Below are 12,925 nucleotides of genomic sequence, written 5' to 3'. Positions count from 1 at the left end.
TCGATGGCTGATTGTGTGTAAGACTGGAGGCAAGAATTTCAGATTAGTAAAGTAGATCTGTTGCCTTAAGTTTGAAGGAGAGGAGACAGTAAACACAGTCATAGACGACGCTGAAGATATGGGTATGAGTCAAGCATCGAAGACTCTTATATGCACTCTGCCCCTGTCCTAGCCACAATGGAGAGTAGGGAGCTATTGGACAGTTTTAGACAAAGGCAACTTATAATCAGATACGTGTCTAACAGGGAGCTTACTCTGACTGTTTTGTGGACTTACCATACAGCTGGGCAAACAAAACAGACAAAAATATGAAAAAAGAACAAGAATCACTAATGATTAAATAGTGCCAACATGATTAATGCAAGCAATAAATGTGGCTAAAGATTAGAGGAGGCGAATTCTTTTAGATTGCTAAGGAAGGCTTCACAGGGAAATAAAAATTGAAATTTGAGTTAAGACTTGGATGATGCATTAAATCTAAGTAGGGGGAAAAAATTAGAACTTTTCACGAAGACAGAATTGATGTGGATATGAGCTACAAACAAAAGCTGAAACCCAGCAGGAATTTTTCTGATGGGACACTGGACTGACCAGCCTGCCTGGTACAGGGGATTCATGTGGAGGAAAAACATGAGAAAAAGCAGAGATGACAGCATTCATGGGTGTCACTGAACTCCAAATTGCCTGGATTTTTTCCTAAGCAATCAGAAGCCACTTCAGGGTCAAGAATTGGGAAGTTAGATTTTTTTTTTAAATCTGTACTTCAGGACAGTAAACAGGGTGAAAGGACAGCTTGTAGTTAAGGCTAGAGGGGTTAGAGACAGAAAAACAAATCTTGAGGATATTTATAGGGTCTGAGGTCATGAGGTATTAAATTAGTTAGCTTCAAAGGAAATGGAATGAAATTGTTGGAAGTGAGTATCAAGGAAGAAAAAGCATTGGGACCTTTAGAACATGAGAGAAACATTACATGCATTGATCTAGTTATCCAATATCTATTCAGGATGTCAGGAGGAAATAAATTTGGCTCTGGTAGGATACAACTCAGTGTCTCTCTTAGGGGAGGGTTTGCATTCTTCAAAGGGACTTAGGGTAGCTTCTATTTGCAAGTTTCCTTCTAATCTTACATTGGAGTCTTTATCTTACTCCTATCTTGCATGAAAATTTAGGAGGAACTATTCAAAGATGACTTTATAATTGGAAATAAATCCATAATTCCTGTCTGATAGCTGTTAAGAGCCTTGTATAGGAAATCCTAGCAAGGACAACAAACAAGGGAGAAACTTTACTATTGTGATGGTAGAAATGGGAAAGTGGGGAAAAAGAGGCGGGTAGACAATAGGGAAAAAGTTCTGCTTCAAGAATGATATGTAAGTAGGATTTAGTATCTCCCACTAAGCAGCCACAATTGTTTTAAGGGTAGCAGACAATCTGACTGAAAGGGATGACTTCTAAGAGTAGTGATTGCAGTTAATCAGGAGCTGCCTGCCAGCTGATGCTAACTGAGACAGTGTGCAGTTTGATACATAACCTCTGGATAAACCTACAGTATGTTGGATCACAGATTGAGAAATAGGAACTGAGATCTTAGGTATTTCTCACTGAAGGAATAAACCAAGAACTAACAGGAAGAATGACAACAACTAGGGAAAGTCCAGAAGACATAGATGCATCGGGACTCACAGTTTTGGGTACAAGTCTAATAAATGTCTAATAAAGAACGGATAAGTCAGATAGGCTACATCCTGAATTTTCTTTAATAGCTTTGCCTAATTTTCTTTATGCATCTGTGAATAGTGGTAATAGTGATGGGTGCTGTAGGTCTGAATTCAGCATTGTTGACAAGACTCAGCAAGTACTCAAAGCTTCAGACAATTGCAGGCTATCCAGAGAATGCAGAACCCTCCTTCGGGCTATGAACCTTTAATGAGAATGTACAGAAAAAAAAGTGGTAGAGAAAACAAAACTGAAAAAAGAAAAAAAAGCTTTCTTCTTTATCAGAAGTCGAACTGCCGTCATGCCACAGAACCCCGTGACAGTATGACAATGTAATCAATAAAGACGTCCCTCTTAAGGAAACAATGCCATTGTCCTCAAATCGCTTACAGTGAAAACAATCCTAAAAGAGCAATAAGGTGAATTCTTAACACCTTGGGAGGTCAAAGAGCCTTTTCCTGCCCTCTAAAGCAGTCTTGAGGAATCGCAAGAATCAGAATTCAGACCAGTAGTACAAGTAGGGAAAATAGCATATAAAGAGGAAGTGATAAGACATGGGAAATGAACTTCACGCTTTACCCAGGGCTAATTCTGGAGTCCTTCCTTTCAAAATGATTGGTTAAGAAGAAGGTTTATCCAACTAGTGGTGCTGGGACAACTGGATATCCACATGCAAAAAATAAATAAATAAATTTAGAGAAAAGCTATGAACTCTTTGCAAAAATTAACTCAAATTAGATCACAGACCTAAATGTAAAGTGTAAAATGATAAGACTCCTGGAAGATAACACAGGACATGATCTAGACAACTTTGGTATGGACATGACTACTTAGACACTTTGCCAAGTGCACACTCCATGAAAGGAAGAATCAATAAGCTGGACTTCCATTAAAATGAAAAAAAATATCTGCTCTGTGAAAGACACTGTCGGGAGAATGAGAAGACAAGCCAAAGACTGGGAGAAAATATTTGCAAACGACTCATCTGATAGAGAAATGGTGTCTAAGACATACAAAGAATTCTTAAAACTCAATATTAAGAGGACAAAGAATAAACTAACAAATAAGCTAAAGACCTTAACAGACATCTCACCAAAGAACATATACACATTGTCAACAGGCATATGAAAAGATACCCCGAGTCATATGTCAATCAGAGAAATGCAAATTAAGACAAGACATCACTACACAACTACTGGAATGGCCAGAACCTAACACTGATGACACCAAGCGATGGTGAAGCTGTGGAGCAATAGATGCGAACCACTGTTGGGTTCAGACACTTTGGAAGACAGTTTGGCATTTCTTACAAGAGTAAACATAGTCTTATCGTGTGATCTGGCGGTCACACTCTTTGATCTTTACCCAGAGGACATTAAACATGTATGTTCACACAAGAACCTACACACCAGTGTCCACAGTTGCTTTATTTGTAATTTCCAAAACTTGGAAGCAACCAAAATGTCCTTCAATATATGGACGGATAAATAAACTGTGGTCCATCCACACAATGGAATATTACTCATCACTAAATAGAAATGAGCTATCATGCTACAAAATGACATGGAGGAACTTTGAATTCATATTTCTAACTGAAAGAAGCCAATCTGGAAAGGCTACATACTGTGTCACTCCAGCTACACGACATTCTGAAAAAGACAAAACTACAGAGACAGTAAAAAGGCCAGTGGTTGCAGGAGCCGGGTACCATATGTGGAAAACACATCTTGAGCACACCAACACGGGGCCTGGAGCGTGACCTTCCCACTCTCCAGCAGTTCTGGAGTCTTGAAGAAAGCAGTTCTCCAAAAATAAAAATAATTCCTATCTTTGCAGACCCTCCCCCACCACACACTTCTAATCATCATCTTTCTCCAGGGGCCAGAACACAGTTTCTGTGCCCCCTTTCCTAACGGTTGTTAAACAAACTCCAGGCCAGAAAAACCTTTCATGTGCAAATCCAGCAGCGCTGAGAGGGAGGCAAGGAAACCAGAGGCGGCCGATCACGAGACCCCTCAGGACGGGGACATCACAGCCAGAGCAGCGTGGGCAGGGTGTCGTGGGGGGACAGTGGGACCATGGGATGGACAGTAGGAGGCCGACTTGGAGTTCCTGCCCTGTCCCCGGCCCACATGAACTGGGCCAGATCACTCAAAACTTCTCTCCGTGTCTGGGGAGTTGGCAAAATGGGGGTGGGGAGGGCTGGATTTGACGACTGCTTCTAGCTCCAACATTCTCTGATCTTTCTGCCTCTTTTTCAGGCTTTTTGAGTTAAGCCCACTGATGTTTAGGCCTGTAGGGAGTTTGGGGGATTAATGAGTATCCCTTTCATTCTGGAACCGTTGCAGCTAAACTCAGAGAAAGGAAGCAAGCGGTTCCAATCTGCTTGTTTAAAACCCATAACGTAGACACCTACACGACTGCAGGCACAAATATCAGGTCTAACGTACGGATGCCTAGACTCACATAGGAAAGACAACAGCATAGCATTAGAGATTTGATGTGAATAATATTCACCTTCTTTTTGCACTGACAAGACTTTCTTTTCCTCCTCAGCAAAATTATTTTCCACTGCTTTGTTTTCTTTTTTCTTTATGGTGTTAAAAATCTATTCATACTAATCATCAAAAACATACTGCATATACTTTCATGTGCATTACCTCATTTGTTTTTCATAAGGGCTCCATAAGGAAAACGATATAACGTATTATTTTCTGTATTTAACAAAAGGAGAAACTGAAACACAGGTAGGATAAGTGATTTAGCTGTACCCAGGCAACTAATAAGGTAAAGAACTGGAATTTGAATCCAGCCTTTCCTGATGTATGATTTCTTATATCTACTGATACATCATGTTGCAGAATGCAAAACATTTAAATGATTGTATATTTAAAGTGCATCTCCTTTGGTTCCATAAACTTAAAAAATCACTTTGATTACATGGGAGGAAAAAAAAATAATTGCTTTCTTCCCATTCAAATTTAAGAGAAAGGAATGCCTTCATATAACAAGGAAAGCCAGGATGCTAATTTGACCTGTAGGTAAATTAAATATTTGGCTTGTTAAAGTCCAGTGAAGTGATGGCTCTGTGGACAATAAATACATCACGAGGCTTCACAGAGCCCTGCTCTGCAGAGCATCCTGGGATTTCCTGTGCAGCTTGCATCATAGCACTGGGCATCTTTTATTCTAAAAGGAAAAAATGTAAATCATCCTTATAGTTTAAACAGTTTTTCTTCCTCTTGATTGAATCTCTTCCTTTCCAACATTAGTCAGTATTCTCCAGGGAAACAAAACCAAGAGGAGGTATATAATATATACATGAATTAGCTAGCAAGTTCATGCAATGAGGGAGGCTGTTAAACCCATGATATACAGGGTGAGTCAGCAGGGTGGGTCCCCAGAGGTGATTACGTAGGACCAGCTCAGTCACACAGGAAGAATTCTCTCCTACTCAGGTTAGTGTCAGCCTTTTCCTTCTGTTCAGATATTCAACTGATTGGATGAGAACCACACACATAAGTGAGGGCAATCTGCTTTACTCGGTTTACCAATTCAAATGTTAATCTCATCCAAAAACACCCTCAAAAATGCTTAGAATCATGCTTGACCAACTAGCAGGGCACCCCATGGTCCGGTCAAGTGGATGCCCAACGTTAATCATGACAGGATACTTAGTGGAGGAAGCCTACTTTGGATTCCCTGAGATATAACGCATTAGGAGGAAAACTGGAAGGGGCTGAAGCTATTCTAGTCTATCAATAGAGAACATTCTAGAAAATTCCACAAAGTAGAGCAAGCCTCCACCCAGCTACAACCCTATCTTCCTTCTCACATATGCTATTATAAGCTGAAATTTTCAGAAGTTCACTTATTCATTAGAACAGAAAAAAAAAACATAGTAACGGTGACTTAAAATAACTTTTGCCTATAGTAGCTTCAAAGGATCTTTTTCAAAAGCATATTTTAAAAGTCCTGGGGAAAAAAATGTTAGTCTTCCTAGTTCTCATATATGAAAGAAGTAAAATTTTCAGAATATAGTTCTACTATTATTAAAATAAAGGAGTCGGTAAACCTGTGGGGCTCTCAGATGAGATTCAGAAGATCAGTAAATTCCCTAAAATTGTAAGCAGAAAACTTGTGTTAAGGGACTTAGTTTTAGGAAATAGTTTATCACATTAGTCAGATTCTCCAAGGCGAGTTTGACCTTCTCATTAAATGACATTTAAACATTTCCATCCAATAATGAGTGAGAGAGATAAAGCATGGAATCTGAGCTGGGGGGAGTGGGGTGGTGGGGGTAACTCAGATGGAACCATCTGAAGAGATTTTCTAAAACAAGCTTGATTTTCTAGGCCATCTGGGGCTCTGCTCATGTAGGTCAGAGAGGTTTAGAGGTCCAAAGAAAAATGGAGCCTCCAACTCTGTGTGATCTGTGAAGCCTTGGGAGGGAACTTATAATCCAATTTTTTTTAATTGACATATAGTCATTTTACAATTTTGTGTCAGTTTCTGGTGTACAGCATAAAAGTTCAGTCATACATATACATACATATTTTCATTTCCATATTCTTTTTCATTATAAGTTACTACAAGATATTGAATATAGTTCCCAGTGCTATACAGTAGAAACTTGTTGTTTATCTATCTCATACATAGTAGTTAGTATCTGCAAATCTCAAACTCCCAATTTATCCCTTCCCACTCCTCTTCCCCCCTGGTAGCCATAAGTTTGTTTTCTATGTCTGTGAGTCTGTTTCTGTTTTGTAAATAAGTTCATTTGTCTTTTTTTTTTAAGATTCTACATATAAGTGATATCATATGATAATTTTCTTTCTCTTTCTGGCTTACTTTACTTAGAATGATGATCTCCAGGTCTATCCATGTTGCTGCAAATGGCATTTTATTCTTTTTATGACTACATAGTATTCCATTGTATAAATATACCACAATTTCTTTATCCAGTCATTTGTTGATGGTATACACCAATTCTTGAACCACCACTTAACCACTATCTCCTCCCCACACTCTGCTCACGCTGATCGCAAACCTGCAAACAGAAGACATCCCTCAAAAAGCCTCTGAAAGAAAGCAGCAGAGTGTCAGGGCATTAGCTTAAAGTGTGGTGCCTTGTGTCTTCATAGCTGGGCCACATAGGCAAGGAAGATATTCTCTGTGTGCTTCAGTTCCCTTGGCTGAAAAATGGAGATGATATTGATTCTGGTTTAACAGCCACGATGCCTATTTTAGCACAGAAATTACTAATAATATTATTAGATTATGATTATTTAATTATTAGATTATAATTATTTCTATGTACAAGACCATGCATTAATACTTTCTCTAAATTACATCATTTAAACCATTAAGAAAAAAAAGTAAACTTAGATTCATTAAGGCTAAGTAATCCATCCATACTCAAAGCTAATACAGGATGTAGCCAGTTTTAAAATTATTATTTGGCCCCTATATCATGTGTTCTTAAATTATATATATACACACATACACACACACATACACAGATAGCCTATGCTGCAACTAACTCTTCAATCCTATCTTCTTCTGGGGAACAAAATGAGTATTCAGTGGGCTCTACTCTCCCAAACAAAAATATGGAAATGGTTTCAAGTGATTCCAGTAAGAGAGTTGGGAAGCATAATTATTAGGCTTTTATCAAGTATCTTAACCTTTCCCTTTTTCCATTGTGGGCATCCTGCTTTTCCACAATGATTGCCATAAGGATCAGAGGGGGAAAGGGGCTACTGAGAAGATAGAATCCCACTGCACAGCCAGTTTCCTTAAGTGAAAGTGAATGTTGACCTAATTAAAGTCCTGAAATTAAGCCATAATGCATTGAAAGGTAACAGATAGATTGAAAAGACTGATAAATCCTATTTTTTTTTTTGGTCTAGTTCTGATCTCTCCCTTAATCTCCAAATGCATGGGGTATCCAATGACCAAACGTGGCAGACATCAGCTAGTTTACTCTGCCTGTTTGATTTTTGTAGTGACTTTTCTGAAATGGATGCTTTCCAATTGGCATTAACATGCACTACAAAGATATTCACACATTGTGACCACATACCTAGGTCTATGCATCTGCCTCTTCCTCAGACTGACTTCGTGATCTTCTGATCCTTCCCCTTCCAGTTTCCTGGCTCCAAACAACCAATATGCCACTGCATACATATAGATGTATGCGTCTATATGCATCAGTACTTACCTCAGACCACCCGTCTTTCCGTACTTGGTGAATTGCCAGGTGCACTGCACTAATCTCTGACTATTGGGCAGGGGAGGTTCACTCAGCACCGTTTTTATGACAACCCCTGAGAAGAAACACATTGCAGCTACAGCCTATTTTCAGTTTGTACCCGTATACTGAGCCAATCAACCTTTGGAATAAACGTTGCCTTTTTCTTCCCCAGTTGGCTGGTCATATGGCGTTGGTCTCATACACAGGGGTGGGCTGAGGGAGAGGCACTGGTGGAACAATTGTGGATGACACAGGGGTCTGGGACATCGAATCTGTGACCTCCACACCTGTTTATGACTCATTTTTGAAGTACTTTTATCTTGAAATAGGTCACTGTTGATAATACCCAATCTCACTAGCTGGTGGCATTAGCACTTGATGGGCACTTCTGGTCTCAAGCCCACTTCATCACGGTCAGGTTGTTTATCTCTTGCCTTATTTCAAGCCAGGAGATGCTTTCCGAAAGGCACATCATTCTCTGTTAACAGCCAGTGTTGGTCCCTCCCGATGTAGTGGGCCACATTGTGGTTCTCCTACTAGGACTTCCCATGTACTCCACACAGTATCTGTTTCTAAGGGAGATACTTCTCATACCACAGAGTCTCTTCCAATTTTGGACTCTACCAAAACTGGCATCCTTTAATGCCATCTGATAGACATGCCAAAGGAATATTCCCAGATGTAGAAAATGTCGTTTTGGGAAACCAGAGACCTTGTTAGCACGGGGAGGGGAGAAATGTCATGATGTTTCATGTTGCAGAATATTGGACCCTGAAGACTCTACAGATGTGGCACATCTTTGAGATTTATGAAGTCCTTGTTAAGAACTGTAAAGGATTCAAGATTTCATCCTACTTGCAAGCTAAAATTGTTAGCTTGTAATTGTTTTGTGGGTACTGGATGAAGACACAAAATCCCCTGCATCAGAGATGAAAGGTTAGGTTTCTCACCACATGTCAAGCAGCATGAGCATCCGTGTGCCTCAGTTTTCCTGGCCAACAAAACCTACTGGGGTGGTGTCAAGGGACCCAGGTGAATGTGTGCACGTAGCCTGTTTGCATCACAACAGAGCAAACTTGAGCTTAGTGAACCACAATCTTTTGAAAAGAGCAGTCAGCTTGCCTGACCTGTGTCCCACAGGGAGCTTCGACTGTATGATCATGGACAGTAAACAGACCTACCCTTTGCTCTGGAGAGAGAGTACATTTTCCAGGTCTCATTGGTATACGAACACCCTTGGAAAGGTAGTCTAGAACAAATGCAGTCAGTGCCTTTCTTGTAAACATGCAGAAGCACTAGAGAGCCATGGAGACCTGTCTCCCAGAAGACCTTCAATGTGCTTGCCACTTCTTGTTCATCTGGGCCGATCTCTTTGGGGAAAGACTGGGAGCATCATTACCATACATATTTCCCCTGGTGGTGTAGAGTTCTTTTCCCCAGAGACCCAGTTTCTCTTTCAGTTAATGGATTACAGGAGACCAAAAGTGGATGAGGTCCGAAATTTTGGTAAGGCAATCGTGATTTTTTATTGAGGTTGCAGCCCTTATCTTCCTGATTAGCCATACTTCACTTCCTCTTTTTCTATATATTAAGCAATATTTTTGTTGGCAGTCTGTCTATCTCACCCACAGGATGTCTTGCTCTATAAACCATCTCCATACTTATCTATGGAGATGGATTCCCTGGTGGTCACTATGACTTCGCTGCTGATTACGAAAATTGTACCCACTTGCCTCCCGACTGGTGAACACTGACACCTGACATTTACTATATGACATTTACTATCAACCCCATTGTTCAATGAGTCCAGTTGTCTATCCTTCCAGAGTGTTAAATACTATATTATGAAAGGATGTTCCTATGTTAATAAAGTCTCACTTTTATCTAAACTTATGCTCTATCCCCTAGAATCATAACCCTCAGGATCTTTTTCGTACATACATTTCTGACTCCTGTCTGTGTATGGAACTTACATCTTTCAGCTCCTCCAAGGTAAGATCCTTTTCCTCTCCTAACGGTCCAAACCATTCCCTGAAGAGGTTCTGTTATGATTTAATTCTTTGTTTGTCAGTTTGTTTTGTTTTGTTTTGTTTTATGCAGTCGGTCAGGAAAAGACATGAAATAAGAGTTTGCTGTCCTTCAAGACAGAAGTTTCCTCACCATCTTCAGGTATGAAAGGTGAGTTAGTTTTTAACAGAAAGGAGTGGACCACTTCTAAAGTCCAGAAGATTCAGAGGAATCAGGGGATTCAAGTGTGAGTGCATGAGTTCGGACCTCTCAGTCCCCTTCTCATGGACACTTTTCTTTTGCCACCTTCCTACTAAGGTTGAAAATGCAACTCTACTACGCTTATAATGAAGTTGTAGGTTTGATTCTCAGTCTTTTCTACCTTTATGACAAGGATGCTGTCTCGGATTTATGCTTATCCTCTGGAGATGAATCACCCTTAGCCTTTCTTTGTCTTTCTCTAAGACATGAATATTCCCCAGCATCAGCTATTGCGTCCCATAGGTCTGATCCTAATCATTTCCCCATAATTTTCAAACACTGCTAGTTCATTTCTTTCTATCAACATACCATCTCAGCTCAGCACCTACAGCAGTTTAAACAATTGCTGTACGTCAGGCTAGGAGCCCTCAGTCCTTCTATAACTGCTACGGGCGGTGGAGTTCTTGTTGCCAGATTACCTGGCGCTGCAAAATCTTAGCTTCAAAAGGGTCTTCTTTTTAGGTCATTCGTGGTACTGATTGTCATAGGTTGGCTTTCAAGATACAGACTTGGAGATGAAGATTTGTCTGCAAAATGTATTAGAGGGTATTTTCGGGATCAGTACCCATGGGTGAGGGAAGGAGCAGAATTTGACAGAAGTTGGCAGATTGGTTATGAGAAAAGGCGTTAACTGAATCTGTAGAGAGCTCTAAGACATGGGCTCATTTTACAGAAGTGTTCAAGTGTGGGGCAGATGAGACAGACTTTTGACCAGCCATTGAAAGAGTGTTACTAACAAGAACAGGGCAAGACCTTGGGTGAGCTGGTCTCTTCAGAACAGGCAATCCATGAAGGGAATCGAAGCTAAAAATCGGCAATCATGGATTCTCCCAGCATCTTTGGGCATGAGTGCTTTGTTCCTAAAGGGGAAAATCTGGGCAACACAACACAACATCCACAATAGCATCATTTAATCCTATTCTATAGCCTAAAAGAAAAATAAATGTTACAGAAATAAACCAATGGATGAATCCCATGTTTCTACAAGACTCTACACTTTATATTCTGGACTCCACATCCTCTTGCCTTCGAGAGAACTTTGCTTCTGAGTGATTCTTCCTATTCCAGCATCACCACATTATCCTTAATGGCTCTATTATTCCACTGAGTATGCAAATAAGTTCTGCTATCTTCTACCTTCCATCAATAATGGAAGAAAAGAAACAGAGAAAAGGGGGGATAAAAATTGAAAGAAAAAAAGTAACATATATCCTTTCCTTCCAGACATTTCCACATTTCTCTGCTAAATTCTTGAGTTACCTAAAATCTGTCTCCTCTTCCTCCTCCCCTCTCTCATGACTTCTTTCTTCAACCTACTCTAAAGAACTGACATTGAAAATGCTCATAAGTTCTCTAAACAATTAACCTATTGCCTGTATCAGTGGCTGTTTGTCTCTATTTACTTTAACTAGTCTCTCATTTAAAGTAGTTAATAGCTCCCTTCTTCTCGAAATTCTATCTTCTCTCAAATCAGTGACAATACATTCTCCTGACTTTCTTTGTACCTTAGTTACTATTTTTTTAAATCTACTTTCCTGGGTAATCTTGGGATGGGCCACTAAATTCTGGAATTTCCCAGGCCTTCATCATGACCCCCTTCTATTTGATATAAACACTCTTTTTTTTTTTTAAAATATCATCTAATCATCTGGTTTAAATACCCTCTACATACATTTAACACTCAAATATCTATGTCTAGATCTGACCACTCCTCTAATCTACAAAACTCTTCTTTTATGTACTTGGAACCTCTACACATTTCAAACTCAGTGTGACTAAAGCAGAACTCTTGTAAGCCATACAATTGTTCCTTTAAAAAAAAAAGTCTAAAGTTGCTAAAGCCAAAACCTACATGTCACCCTTCATTCCACTCTTTCTTTTCACTCCCCATATTGAACTTATTTCCAAGCTCACGTGATTTTTCCTCTAGATCAAAATCTAATATATCCACATTTTTATCTGTTTCCTCTATGGTCATCTTAGTGCAAGCCATCACCATCTCTTGGACTATTTCAATGACCTTTTCATCAGACTTTTGTCCTCAAATTTCTTCCCTCTTGTGAATCATTCCACACAGAAGAGTCAAATTTTGGAGCACACAGTTGCATATTATCAAGTGATGCCTATCTTTTCCATATTATATGTCTCACCCTTCCTCGTTGGCTCCACTCCATTCAGAGCCACACTGGCCTAAGGTCAATTCTCAGATGACCCAGGCCAACTGCACTGGCCATGCCATCTATTTTGGATGACCTCTCAGTTTTGACTACTACTTACTCTATCTTATACAAAATCCAGTTTCTATTTAACTACCCAGTATAAGGGAGCTATTACATTACTCTCTGCAAAATCATGCTTTTCATTTCTGACATTGCACTCATCAACACTTGATTTTTTTTCTTTGCTATGTTTTTCTCGCTGATAAAATATAAGCTAACGTAACTGGTGCCTTATCTGATCTATTTGCCATTTTATTGTCACTGCTTTAGAACACCATGCACATACTAAGTACTCAGTATTTGTTGCAGGGAGGAACAGAGAGAGGAAGGAAGGGTGGCCTGACAGGAAAAAGAAAGGAAAGGGATAATAAAGTTTATTCACTAAATTTTCTCTGCTGAAGTTAGTTGCAGTAAATGGCTAGTGTAAGGTGTATATCATTGCAGATATTGAAATACACTTGATTTT

This window comes from Vicugna pacos, chromosome 24 (assembly GCF_048564905.1).
Source record: "Vicugna pacos chromosome 24, VicPac4, whole genome shotgun sequence".
Classification (NCBI taxonomy): Eukaryota; Metazoa; Chordata; class Mammalia; order Artiodactyla; family Camelidae; genus Vicugna; species Vicugna pacos.
This window is presented reverse-complemented; position numbering follows the sequence as displayed.